General features: G+C 36.4%; 1 long non-coding RNA gene across 1 annotated transcript in view; it reads left to right on the forward strand.

Moving 5' to 3' along the window:
• Positions 1–12,341, forward strand: part of LOC103883209 — a 33,221-nt gene that overhangs the window by 19,876 nt on the left and 1,004 nt on the right. The gene's annotated exons all lie outside the window — the stretch shown is intronic.

Here is a 12,341-nt window from a genome sequence, read left to right on the forward strand (position 1 = left end):
CCTAGAGATCTCTTATCCTGCTGTTCCACAGTTGTGCTAAATATTCTGCAGGAGTGTAACCAAATGGGGTGGTGACAGCCTTCCACCCAGGGAGACCACAGTATACACAGAATTTACAAAAAGACATTAGTAAAAGCAACTAAAAATTGGTCTGCTTTATATTATCACCATATGTCAGCAATTCTACACGATAATAGTGGTGGGGCTGTGCATGGGGTGTTGGGGTGGGAGGACTGCCATCTGCAGCCCCTACCTCTGGTAAGCCCTCCTCTTGAGTCCTGACATCGTCTATAGATCTCGGGGAAAGGCAATTTTTTTCTTTGATGATTCCTAGAAGCTCCTTTTTGGTGTCCAGCCAACCCTTTCAACCTTCCATTGACCTATTTGGGGGTCTCCATGCCTCTGGTTCTGGGACCCTTTACCCTTGGTTCAAATATTCTATCCTGTTACTCTTATTGAAAGCTGAGGCTCTAACTGGCTTGACCCTAGGTGAACTAGGCTTCTTGCTCTTTGTTTGAAATGAATTTGGGACTTAGTTTTGCCATCATCCAGTAGCTTGAAAAGTGAGTTTTGTGTGAACTTGATGCTTTGATATATTTATAGTGAAATGATTACTGAAATAAACATAATTAATATATTCATTACCTCACATAGTTAATCATTTTGTGTGAGTGAGGTAAGAACACTTAAGATCTACCCTTTTGTAAATTTAAAGTATACAGTAGAGTATTATTAAATATAGTCACCATTTCTGCTTTTATGAGTTTAACGTTTTTAGATTACATGTATAAGTGAAATAATGCAATATTTGTCTTTCTGTTGCCTGGTTTATTTCACTTAGAATAATGTCCTCCAGGTTCATACCTGTTGTGGCAAATGACAACCTTATTCTCTTTTAATTTCCAACTAAAGCCTTATTTTTGTCTCTCCTTCCTCCAAGGAAATAATCTTTTGTTATTTAGAGATACCTTAAACCAGAGTTTCTCAAACCTTAGTCATTCATATCCCATCTTCATAAATCTTCCTGTATCTAATTACTACTTAGACAACTATTCACTTAATAATTGTTAAAATCATGGCTCATTCTATCAGTAACTTTAGGAAGCCTAGTTGTAAACATACAGTATCAATAAGAGAACTCTTTCCACTAAAGGAAAAGAAAGCTGCTCCTTTTCAGTGCAATATCATTTTGTACATAAATCGTTTTCTAGATAAAAAGTACTATCATATAACTATATTAATTTTGTTATTAACATACTTACTATTGACATTCATTAATGCCTTTTTTGAAAATCAAGAGTGAAGTCTGTGAACTTAGGAACTAATTGTAAAAAGTAGGAGACTAAATCAGTAACTAGTGATGTTATAGAGTCCTTCTAATTTCTCTACCTTTTTTAAAAACACAAAATTTCCAGGAAATTGAGAGATTTGAGGCATCTAATCAGCTGATTAAATTATTAATCAAATTATCTGCATGATCTAAGTTATTTTTTAGACAGGTACTTGTATGCTGTCGGTATAATTTTGTGTAAACTCTCAATAATTGAGAGTTGAGTAATCTGTACAAGGATCATTGAATTTTACATTGAGATTGACTACATACAAAATCTTGCATTCTGTTGAGTGTCATTTACTAACAAACTTATTTATGTTTTAGGCTTTCAAAGTGACTTTCTCCATGAGCTCTAAAAGTTAGAAATGAACTTCTGTCATCTGCTTTTATCCCTTTTTATATATAACCTTTGAATCACAAGAATGATTGTGGAAAGGTATAAGAAAGCTGTAGCTTTCAATAACTACTGCAAACAGTAGGAAATTGAGTTTTTCCAGTGTTTAGTAACTCAAGCAATGATCAAACACTGAAATATCCCGTTCTAGTTATTTTGCTCTTCAGAATTCAATTAATGTCTTTCAAAGACATTGCAAAGCTTTTGAGATAAAATGACTAGAAAATGAAAAGCTTTTGAGATAAAATGACTAGATTCCCCAAACTGTGTTGTTTCTCATCACTCTCATGAGAAAGGGTAATACAAACTCTTGGAATCAAAACAAGAGAGGAAACAAAGAGTGACTTGAATGTCTTTTCGTCTGCATGGTGAGATAATACACAGGAATCCCTGAGTTAACGTGGGTTTCTTAAGCTACAGCCTCTCAACACTGAGAAAGCAAAATCACTCCACTATTCTTATTGTTTAATTGTGCCCTCAATGCCTGAACATTGTCAAAGTCAGATTCAAAATCTCTTACATTTCTTGGGATGCAGAATAATCTTGTTATTTGGACTTGGGCCCTAATCTGCGTCTAAAAAGTAAGGGATATTTTTGTTTAATAAGTAAAAATGTCGTGTGCCATTATTAAATCATAATGGTTAAAAAATAAAGCGATGTTGCAGTAAGACAGAATTGAACATTAGTGATGTTGCATTTGAATAACTGAATACTAGCAAACTTTTCTAGCATATGAGCATAAAACATTTTAAGAAATGCTGTAGTTTTATTAACTGAATTGGAAATGCTTAATTGATGTGATATAGTCCAATTTTTAACCCTGATGAAAAATTTAGGTTTGTAAAGTGAACTAAACCATGACTTTAGTAGAAAAACCAAGAATAGAAAGTGCCATACTGCTAAGGATATTCAGATTTCTGAGAATTTCAAGGCTGTGTTCTAAAGAGTTGGACAGCCTAGAAAGTGGGCTCCAGGTACATGGGAGGCATTCTCATACAGTGTTAAATCCACATATCAGAGTTAAAGGTAAAAGTTTATCCTTTATTTCTCATATACTAATTTAAAATGTTTTATGTAGGCAATATGTGCAATGCAAGAAGTCATATAACAAAAATAGGCATAAATGAAATGAGAACTGAATAGTTATAAAAATAAGTTAGAAATCTTGAAAATGAAAACAATAGACTTATGGGAATGGAAATCTTAAGAACTGGGAAAGAGTCTAGGATAGAGAGATACCAATGAATTAGAGGACTGCATTGAAGAATTCACTCATAGAATACAGAGACAGAGATTTAAAAAACATAAAAGAAACAGATTAGAAATTATGAGGCTCCAAAATGTTACCAATAGGTGTTACAGAAGAAAAGGAAGGAGCAGCAAAGCAATGTGTGAAGAGATAACTAAGAATATTCTTAAACTGAGGAAAAGCAAGAGTCAGGTTGAATGTACTCTTCAATTGTCAAAGATGTACAAATAAAAACAGATCTACTCCTGGATATTTTCTAATATAACTGCCGAGCATCAAGCTTAAAAGAAAAATCTTAAAATCAACTAGAGAGAAAAGACAGATCACTTAAAAAGAAACACTAATTAGAATGAAAGAAGACTTTGAAGTACTGCAACAGATGTCAGCAATCATATAATAATAAAAGAAAAAACACCAAAAAAGTATAAAAGTATGATATTATGTTCCTAAAGCATAACTTTCAAATATATAAATCAAAAACTGAAATTAAACACAGATGGTGAGAAATCCACCTATAGGAGGATATTGATTATAGTACTATGTATGATATTAAAAGCTTGAAAACAAAGAAAATGTACATCATGAAGGTAATGATTTAAAACATGATTATATCCATAGCATGGAATATTATTCATTCATTGAAAGATTGCATATGCATTTGTATATGATTATGTGAGCATAAAGAAACTTATGGAAAAATACATACCAAATTACTTAAGACTTGGGGGGAGACAGTGATGGGCACAGAAACAGACAGTGAAGGAGATGGGAAAATGTTCAAAATTTTAATAACTACAGAAAAAAATAATTTTGATTAAAGGCATTTATCTACAACTCTTCAAAATAAGGAAGCAAGAAGGAACACAGACTGGTGAAGGGAACCCAGAGTGGGACACAAAAAAGAGGATCTTTTTGTTTGTTTGTCTTTGTTTTTGTTTTTTGAGACAGAGTCTCACTCTGTTGTCCCAAGCTGGAGTGCAGTGGGGCAATCTTGGTTCACTGCAACCTCCGCCTCCCAGGCTCAAGCAATTCTCCCACCTCACCCTCCCGAGTAGATACAACAGGACTACAGGCTCACACCATCATGCCTGACTAATTTTTGTATTTTTAATAGAGACAGGGCTTTGCCATGTTGGCCAGGCTGGTCTCGAACTCCTGACCTCTACTGATCCTCTCACCTCGGCATCCCAAAGGGCTGGGATTGATCTTTTGTTATATCCACACTAAGGGGACAGAAGGGACTATCTAGCCCTTAGGCAGACAGATAGACATAATTTACCTAATGTGTTGGATAGCCACACTTTGTCACACTTTCCTGTGTAGAATGCTTATGTTTTCATTTCTTCCAGTTATTAGGTGGGTGTCCTTATTATGCATTTCTGCTTAAAAATATATCTTGCTATAGGTTGATCAAGAAATTAGGGGAAAGCCACCAAATAATTCCATTTTATGCTATCTGGTTTTTGAAAAAATAAAAACCATAGATTTTTCCGAATGAAAATTTCATTCATAATTCAAATTTTCTACAATAGAATTTTAGGATTTAGGTATAATCCCAATAACACCTCATAATAAGTCTGAGTGCTTTTCTCTTCTGTGTAAAATGCTTTTAAATACTTTGCACATCTTATTTTCATTCATTTAACATGGTAAGCACATTAAAGGGGAAAAAAAATTCCCCTTCTTGGATCATCAATGAACCTTGACTTTCTGGTCTGTAAACTTTAGAGTGTCACAGGACATTGTTATGAAATAGCCTGGATTATTGCCAAGTTAGTTTTGGGTTGGCGTCTGTGGCATATTGAAATGAAAGAGTAGGCCTTCTTTTAAAATGTGGAAATTGTTCCCAAGCATTGGTGAAAACTCCCTACATATTCTACCTATAAATTTGAATGGGAAGGCTATACAGAAAATAATAATTTCCAGGGTTTTATAATACTAAAAAGAAGTAAAAGGAAAAACAAAAACAAAAAAAAAATTATGTAGTATTCATCAGTTTTGTGAAAGATAGCTGTCAATCTTCATGAAAATGAAAACAGAATGAACTATGGTTTGAATCTTCTTGGCTATGGGTATAACACCTATAAAGCAGAAACCAAATGCAGGCAAAATTCATTAGAATGAGAATACCCAAGAAACAATTTTAGCAGTTTTTAACCACTTTTCCTAGGTCTAGGGACTTAAAATAAATGCCTTTATTTGGATAAACTTCAAAAATACACAAAAGTAGAAATAACTATTCAAGGAACCCCCATATATCTATCACCCAGCTATAAGGATCATCAACCCACAAGCAATCTTGTTTCGTATATGCCCCACTCACTTCATACTTTTCCCCACTGGATTATTTTGAAGCAAATTCAAACATTGTTTTATTTATAAATATTTTAATATCTGTCTCTAAAACATACGGATTCATTCATTTTGGGAATTTCAATATCTGAATTTGTAGGAGCGTCTTAGACTTTTCCATGTGGTTTCAAGGCAAAGGAAGTACTCTGCAAGGAGAAGGCAGTATCTTTGTGTATTACAATGGATGCCCAGCATGGTTGCTATTCTTCTTTTGTAGGGATTAAGTGCAATTCCCTATTTTACGATTACACAAACCTTAGTGTTTCTAGCAGCTCTTTCTAACCTCATCTCTTTCTGTTACCTCCTCGGCCCTATTCTTTCATTACAATAACCTGTCACTACTAAAACGTCAGGAAAATTATAAGCTGTATTAACAGAAAAGAGTGTGCAGATTTCAGAAAGTGTATTTTCACCATAATTTACCTAACTAGTTGCTTCATTTCTGAGCACCAAATTTAAGTGATGCTGCAAAGAACTAGGTGCTATATGAAAGAAGGAAACCAGGATTGTTTTTTGGTTAATTTTACGTGTCAACTTGACTGGACTAAGAGATGCCCAGTTAGCTGGTAAAACGTTATTCCTGGGTGTGCCCATGAGTGATTAGCGCTTGACTTAGTAGACTGAGTAAAGAAGATCTGCCCTCACCAATGTAGTCAGGGATTATCCAATCCACTGAGGACCCTAAAAGAACAAAAACTGACTTGTTTTGTCCAGTTATATGTATACCAGGATCCTAGACTGAATCCTAAGCCAGAAAAAAAATGTGGCTTTTGTTGTTATTGTTGTTTTGCAATAAAGAATATTATTATGAAAATTGATGAAATTACACAAAGGTTTAGATTAAACAATAGTATTATATCAATGTCAATTGTTTTTGATAATTATACTGATTTTGATCATTGTACTGTGATTAGGTAAGAAAATATTATTGTTAATAGGACACTGAAGGATTTAACATTAAAATAGCATTATGGAGAAGGCAGAGCAAGACAGCCAAATAGAATCCTCTAGTGATCACCCACTTCCCAACAGGAACACCAAGTTGAACAACTATCCACACAAGAAAGCACCTCTATAAGAACCAAATACCAGGTGAGCAATCACTGTACCTGGTTTTAATATCTTAATCAAGGAAAGAAGCACTGAAGAGCATAGGATAAACAGTCTTGAACTGCCAACACCACTCCTTCCCTATACCCCAGCAGTGGCTGCATGGTGTGGAGAAATAATCTATGTGCTTGTGAGAGGGAGAATGCAGTGACTGTGGGAATTTGCATTGGAACTCAGTGCTGCCCTGTAACAGTGGAAAGCAATACAAGCAGAATTCAGCCCACACCCACAAATGCGGCATTTAGACCAGCCCTAGCCAGAGGGGAATTGTCCATCCCAGTGGCCGAAACCTGAGTTCTGGCTAGCCCCATCACTGCAAGCTAAAGTACTCTGGGGTCCTAAATAAATTTGGAAGGCAGTCTAGGCCAAAAGAACTGCAATTTCTGGGCAAGTCCTGGTGCTGTGCTGGGATAGGAGCCAGTGGACTTGAGGTGAATGCAACCTAGAGACACACCAGCAGGGGGCAGCCAAGGGAATGCGCTAGCTCCTAGGTGACATTTCTAGACATATCCTGGGCCAGAAGTGAACCCACTGCCTTTAAGGAAAGAACCCAGCGTTGGCAGGATTTATTACCTGCTGAGAAAAGAGCCTTTCCACCTTGAATAGACATCAGCAGTAGCCAGGCAATTCACCACAGGCCTTGAGTGAGACCCAGCACCCTGCTGGCTTCAGTGATGACCCAGTACATTCTCAGCTGTGGTGGCCACAGGGAGACACTCCTTCTGCTTTAGGAAAGGAGAGGGAAAGTACGACTTTGTCTTGCCACTTTGGTGCTCAGCTGCAGTAAAATAAAGCACCAAACAGACTCCTGAAGTCCCCAATTTCAGGTCTTAGCTCCTGGATGCATTTCTAGACCCACTCTGGGCCAGAAAGGAACCCACTTCCCTGAAGAGAGAGACTCAGGGCCTGCAGGATTTACGACAAGCTGACTGAAGAGTCCTTGGGCATTGAATAAGCATCAACGGTAGCCAGGCAGTATTCAACATGGGCCTAGGGCACTGATGGCCATGGGGAGAGACTCCTTCCACTTGAGAAAAAGAGAGGGAAGAATATGAAAGATTTTATCTTGCAACTTGAGTACCAGTTCAACCACAGTTCAATAAAGAACCAAGTAGATCCCTAAAGTTCCCGACTCTTGGCCCCAGCTCCCAGACAGCATTCCTGGGTCAGAAGGAAACCCACCAATCTGAAGGGAAAGATACAAGTCTGATAGGATTCGCTACCTGCTGACATAGGCTTTGGACCTTGAAAACGTATCAGAGGTAGCCAGGTAATGGTCATCACAGTCTTTAGGAGAGGCACAGTACTGTGCTGGCTTAAGGTCTGACCCAGAGCAGTCCCAGTGGTGGTAGCCACAGGGGTGTTTGTGCCACTCCTCCCCCAACTCCAGGAAGTTCAGCATGGAGAAAGAGACTGTTTATTTGGGGTAAAAGAAGGGAAGATCACAAGAGACTGTGCCTGGTAATACAGGGATTCTCCCAGGACTTACCCAAGACCACCAAGGCAGTAACTTTACCCGTCTGCAAGAGTCACAGTGTTACTGGACTTTGGTTGCCTCCTAATACAGATACGGCTGCCGTGACCAAACACTTATATCACAGCACTCAATTCCCGTAGAAAAATTGAAAAGTCTTCTCAAGAAGGACAGGTTACAAGCAAGCCCAGACTGTGAAGATTACAGTAGATACCTAACTCTTCAATTCTCAGTCTTCAGTGAACATCCACAAGCACCAAGACCATCCAAGAAAGCACAACTTCACCAAACAAACCAAATAAGGCACCAGTGACCAACCCCAGAATGACAGAGATATTTGACCTTTCAGACAGGGAATTCAAAATAGCTCTTTTGATGGCACTCGATTAATTCAAGAAAACACAGAGAAGGAATTCAGTATCCTATTGAATATATTTAACAAAAAGATTGAAATAATTTTTTAAAACCATGAGAAATTCAGGAGTTGAAAAATTCAGTTGGCATACTGAAGTATGTGTCAGATCTCTCAACAGCAAAATAAGCAGAAGAAAGAATGAGTGAGCTTGAAGACAGGCTCTTTGAAAATACACAATCAGAGAAGACAAAAGAAAAAAGAATAAAAAAGAACGAAGCACACCTGTAAAGACCTAGAAAATTGCCTCAAAAGCACAAATCTAAGGACAAATCCTTAAAGAGGAGGTAAAAAGCAAGATTGTGATAGAAAGTGTATTCAGGGGGATAACAGAGAATTTTCCAAACCTAGAGAGATATATCAATATTCAACTACAAGACTGTTATAGAATACCAAGCAGATGTAACTCAAATAAGACTACCTCAAGACATTTAACAAAATTCCAAAAGTCAAGAACAAAGAAAGAATCCTAAAAGCAGTAGGAGAAAAAACACAAATAATATACAAAGGAGCTCCAATATATCTGGCAGCAGACTTCTCAGTGGAAACCTTACAAGCCAGGAGAGAGCGACATGATACACTTAAAGTGCTGAAGGAAAAAATAAAAATTCTTGTACTAGAATAGTATATCCAGTGAAAATATTCTTCAAACGTCAAGGAGAAATAGACTTTCCCAGAAAAACAAAAGCTGAAGGATTTCATCAACACTAGACCGCCTTATAAGAAATGCTAAAGGGTTTTTTCAATCTGAAAGAAAAGGACAGTAAGAAGCAATAAGAAATCATCTAAAGGAACAAAACAGCAAGTACACAGAAAAGTACAGAATATTATAATACTGTAATTGTGGTGTGTAAACTCATATCTTGAGTAAGAAGACTAAAAATGAACCAATAAAAAATAATAGCTACAACAACTTTTTAAGATGTAGACAGTATAATAAGATATAAATAGAAATAATAAAAAGTTTAAAAGTTGGTTGGGGCAACGAAATTCAAGTGTAGAGTTTATATTAGCTTTCTCTTTGCCTGTTTGTTAGTTGTTGTTCAGTTGTTTTGGGATTTGTCTGTAATCAGTATTAAATTATCATCAGTTTTAAATAATGGATTACAACATGTTATTTGCAAGCCTCGTGGTAACCTGAAATCAAAAAACTTATAACAGACACACAAAAAGGCAAGAAATTAAAACATACTACCAGAGAAAATCACCTTCACAAAAAGGAAAAGAGGAAGGAAAGAAAGAAGAGAAGATTAGAAAACAAATTTTAAAATGGCAAGAGTAAATTCTCATCAACAATAACATTGAATGTAAATGGACTAAACCCTCCAATCAAAAGACATAAAGTAGCTTAAAAAAGCAAGCTGAATGGATAAAAAAGCAAGCCCCAACTATCTTCTCCCTGTAAGAAACACATTTCACATACAAAGACACACATAGGCTGAAAATAAAGGGATGAAAAAAGATAGTCCATGCAAATTGAAACTGAAAAAAAAAAAAAAAAAACCATAGAAACAAAGAAGGTCATTTCATGTTGATAAAGGGGTAGATTTAACAAGGGAATACAACAAGTGTAAATATATATGCATCCAACACTGGAGCATCCACATATATAAAGCAAATATTCTTAGAGCTAAAGAGAGAGATAGACCCAATGACATTTTTCACAGAGATTGAAAAAATAATCCTGTAATTTATATGGAACCATGAATGACCCAGAAGAGCCAAAGCCATCCTGAGCAAAAAGAACAAAACTGGAAAAATTATATTACCTGACTTCGACTGATACCAGTGAGTGATAGTAACCAAAACAGCATTCTGCTGGCATAAAAATAGACACAGAAACCAATGGAACAGAATAGACCACCCAGAAATGAGACCATATATCTACAGTTAGCTAATTTTTGACAAATATGCCTTCAATAAAGGGTCCTGGGAAAACTGGATACCTGTATGCAGAAGAATGAAACTAGAACTCTATCTCGCACCATATACAAAAAATCAAATCAAAATGGGTTAAACACTTAAATTTAAGAATTCAAAACTATGAAAACTACTAAAAGAAAATATTGAAGAAACTCTCCAGGACATTGGTCTCGGCAATGATTTCTTGGTTACTACTCTACAAGCACAGACACATAAAGCAAAAATGGACAGATATAACAAGTTTAAAAGCTTCTGCACAGCAAAGGAAACAATCAACAACGTGAAGAGATGACCTACAGCATGGGAGAAAACAGTTTCAAACTCTTCATCTGACAAGGGATTAATAACAGAATATATAAGTAACTCAAACACTCAATAGGAAATCATCTAACAATTTGATCAAAGATCAAACAATCTGATTTTTAAAATGAGCGAAAGATCTGGATAGACTTCCCTCAAAGAAGACATACAAAAGGCAATCAGGTATAAGAAAAGGTGCTCAACATCACTGATCATCAGAGAGATACAATTCAAAACTACAATGAGATGTCTCATCCCACTTAAAATGGCTTTTATACAAAAGACAGGCAATAACAAACGCTGGCAAGGTCGTGGAGAAAAGGGAACTCTCATACACTGTTGGTGGGGATGTACATTGTACAACCACTATAAAGAACAGTAGGGAGGTTCTTCAAAAAATCTAAAAATAGAACTTCCATATGATCCAACAATCCCACAGCTAGGTGTATACTCAAAAGAAAGGAAATCAGTATATAAAAGAGATATCTACACTTCTATGTTTATTGCAGTACTATTCACAATAGCCAAGATTTGTAAGCAACCCAAGTGTCCCTCAACAGACAAATAGATAAAGATGTGGTACATATACACAATGGAGCACTATTCAGCCACAAAAAAGAATGAGATCCTTTCATTTGCACCAACATGGATGAAATGGGAATATTATGTTGAGTGAAATAAGCCTGACACAGAAAGACAAACTTATGTTCTAACTCATTTTTGGGAGCTAAAATTTAAAACATTTGAACTCATGGAGATAGTAGAGTGGTGGTTGCCAGAGGCTAGGAAGGGTAACAGCAGATGAGGGAGTGAAGATGGTTCATGGGTACAAAAATATAGTTAGATAGAATGAATAAGATCTAGTATGTGATAACATTACAGGGTGACTACAGTCAACAATAATTTCCTGGCCGGGCGCGGTGGCTCAAGCCTGTAATCCCAGCACTTTGGGAGGCCGAGACGGGCGGATCACGAGGTCAGGAGATCGAGACCATCCTGGCTAACACAGTGAAACCCCATCTCTACTAAAAAATACAAAAAAAAACTAGCCGGGCGCAGTGGCGGGCGCCTGTAGCCCCAGCCACTAGGGAGGCTGAGGCAGGAGAGTGGTGCAAACCCGGGAGGCGGAGCTTGCAGTTAGCTGAGATCCGGCCACTGCACTCCAGCCTGGGCGACAGAGCCAGACTCCGTCTCAAAACAAAACAAAACAAAACAAAAAAAAAACAAACAAAAAAAATAATTTCCTGTGCATTTAAAAATAACTGTAAGAGTACAATTGGAATGTTTATAATGCAAAAATATGATACATTCTTAAGAGATGATGGATGCTCCATTTACCCTGATGTGATTATTACGCACTGTATGCCTGTATCAAAATATCTCATGTACCCCATAAATATATATACATACCATGTACCTATAAAAGTTTAAAATAAATGAAATATAATAGCATCATGGAGAGACAGTAAATGTGATAAGATGTTAATGATTGAAAACATGTGAGCTTTTAATAGTATTGCAACTCTTCCATAAGTTTGAAATTATTTCCAAATAAAAATATATATCTAAAGACTATGTATATTTCATCAATTTTCATAATGTGCTTTCACGTAAATAAATCACATACAGATACATATAAGAAAGAATAAGAGGTGAGAAGGTAGGGTTATTGAGTATAGAGAACTCTTTTTTGGAATTTTGCTGTAAAATAAAGGGGAGATATGAAACAGTGGTTGGAGATGTTGGAGTTAAGAAGGTTTGCTGTAATTGCTGTTATTTGAATGAGTGACATTA

Source organism: Papio anubis, chromosome 4 (genome assembly GCF_008728515.1).
Source record: "Papio anubis isolate 15944 chromosome 4, Panubis1.0, whole genome shotgun sequence".
NCBI lineage: Eukaryota > Metazoa > Chordata > Mammalia > Primates > Cercopithecidae > Papio > Papio anubis.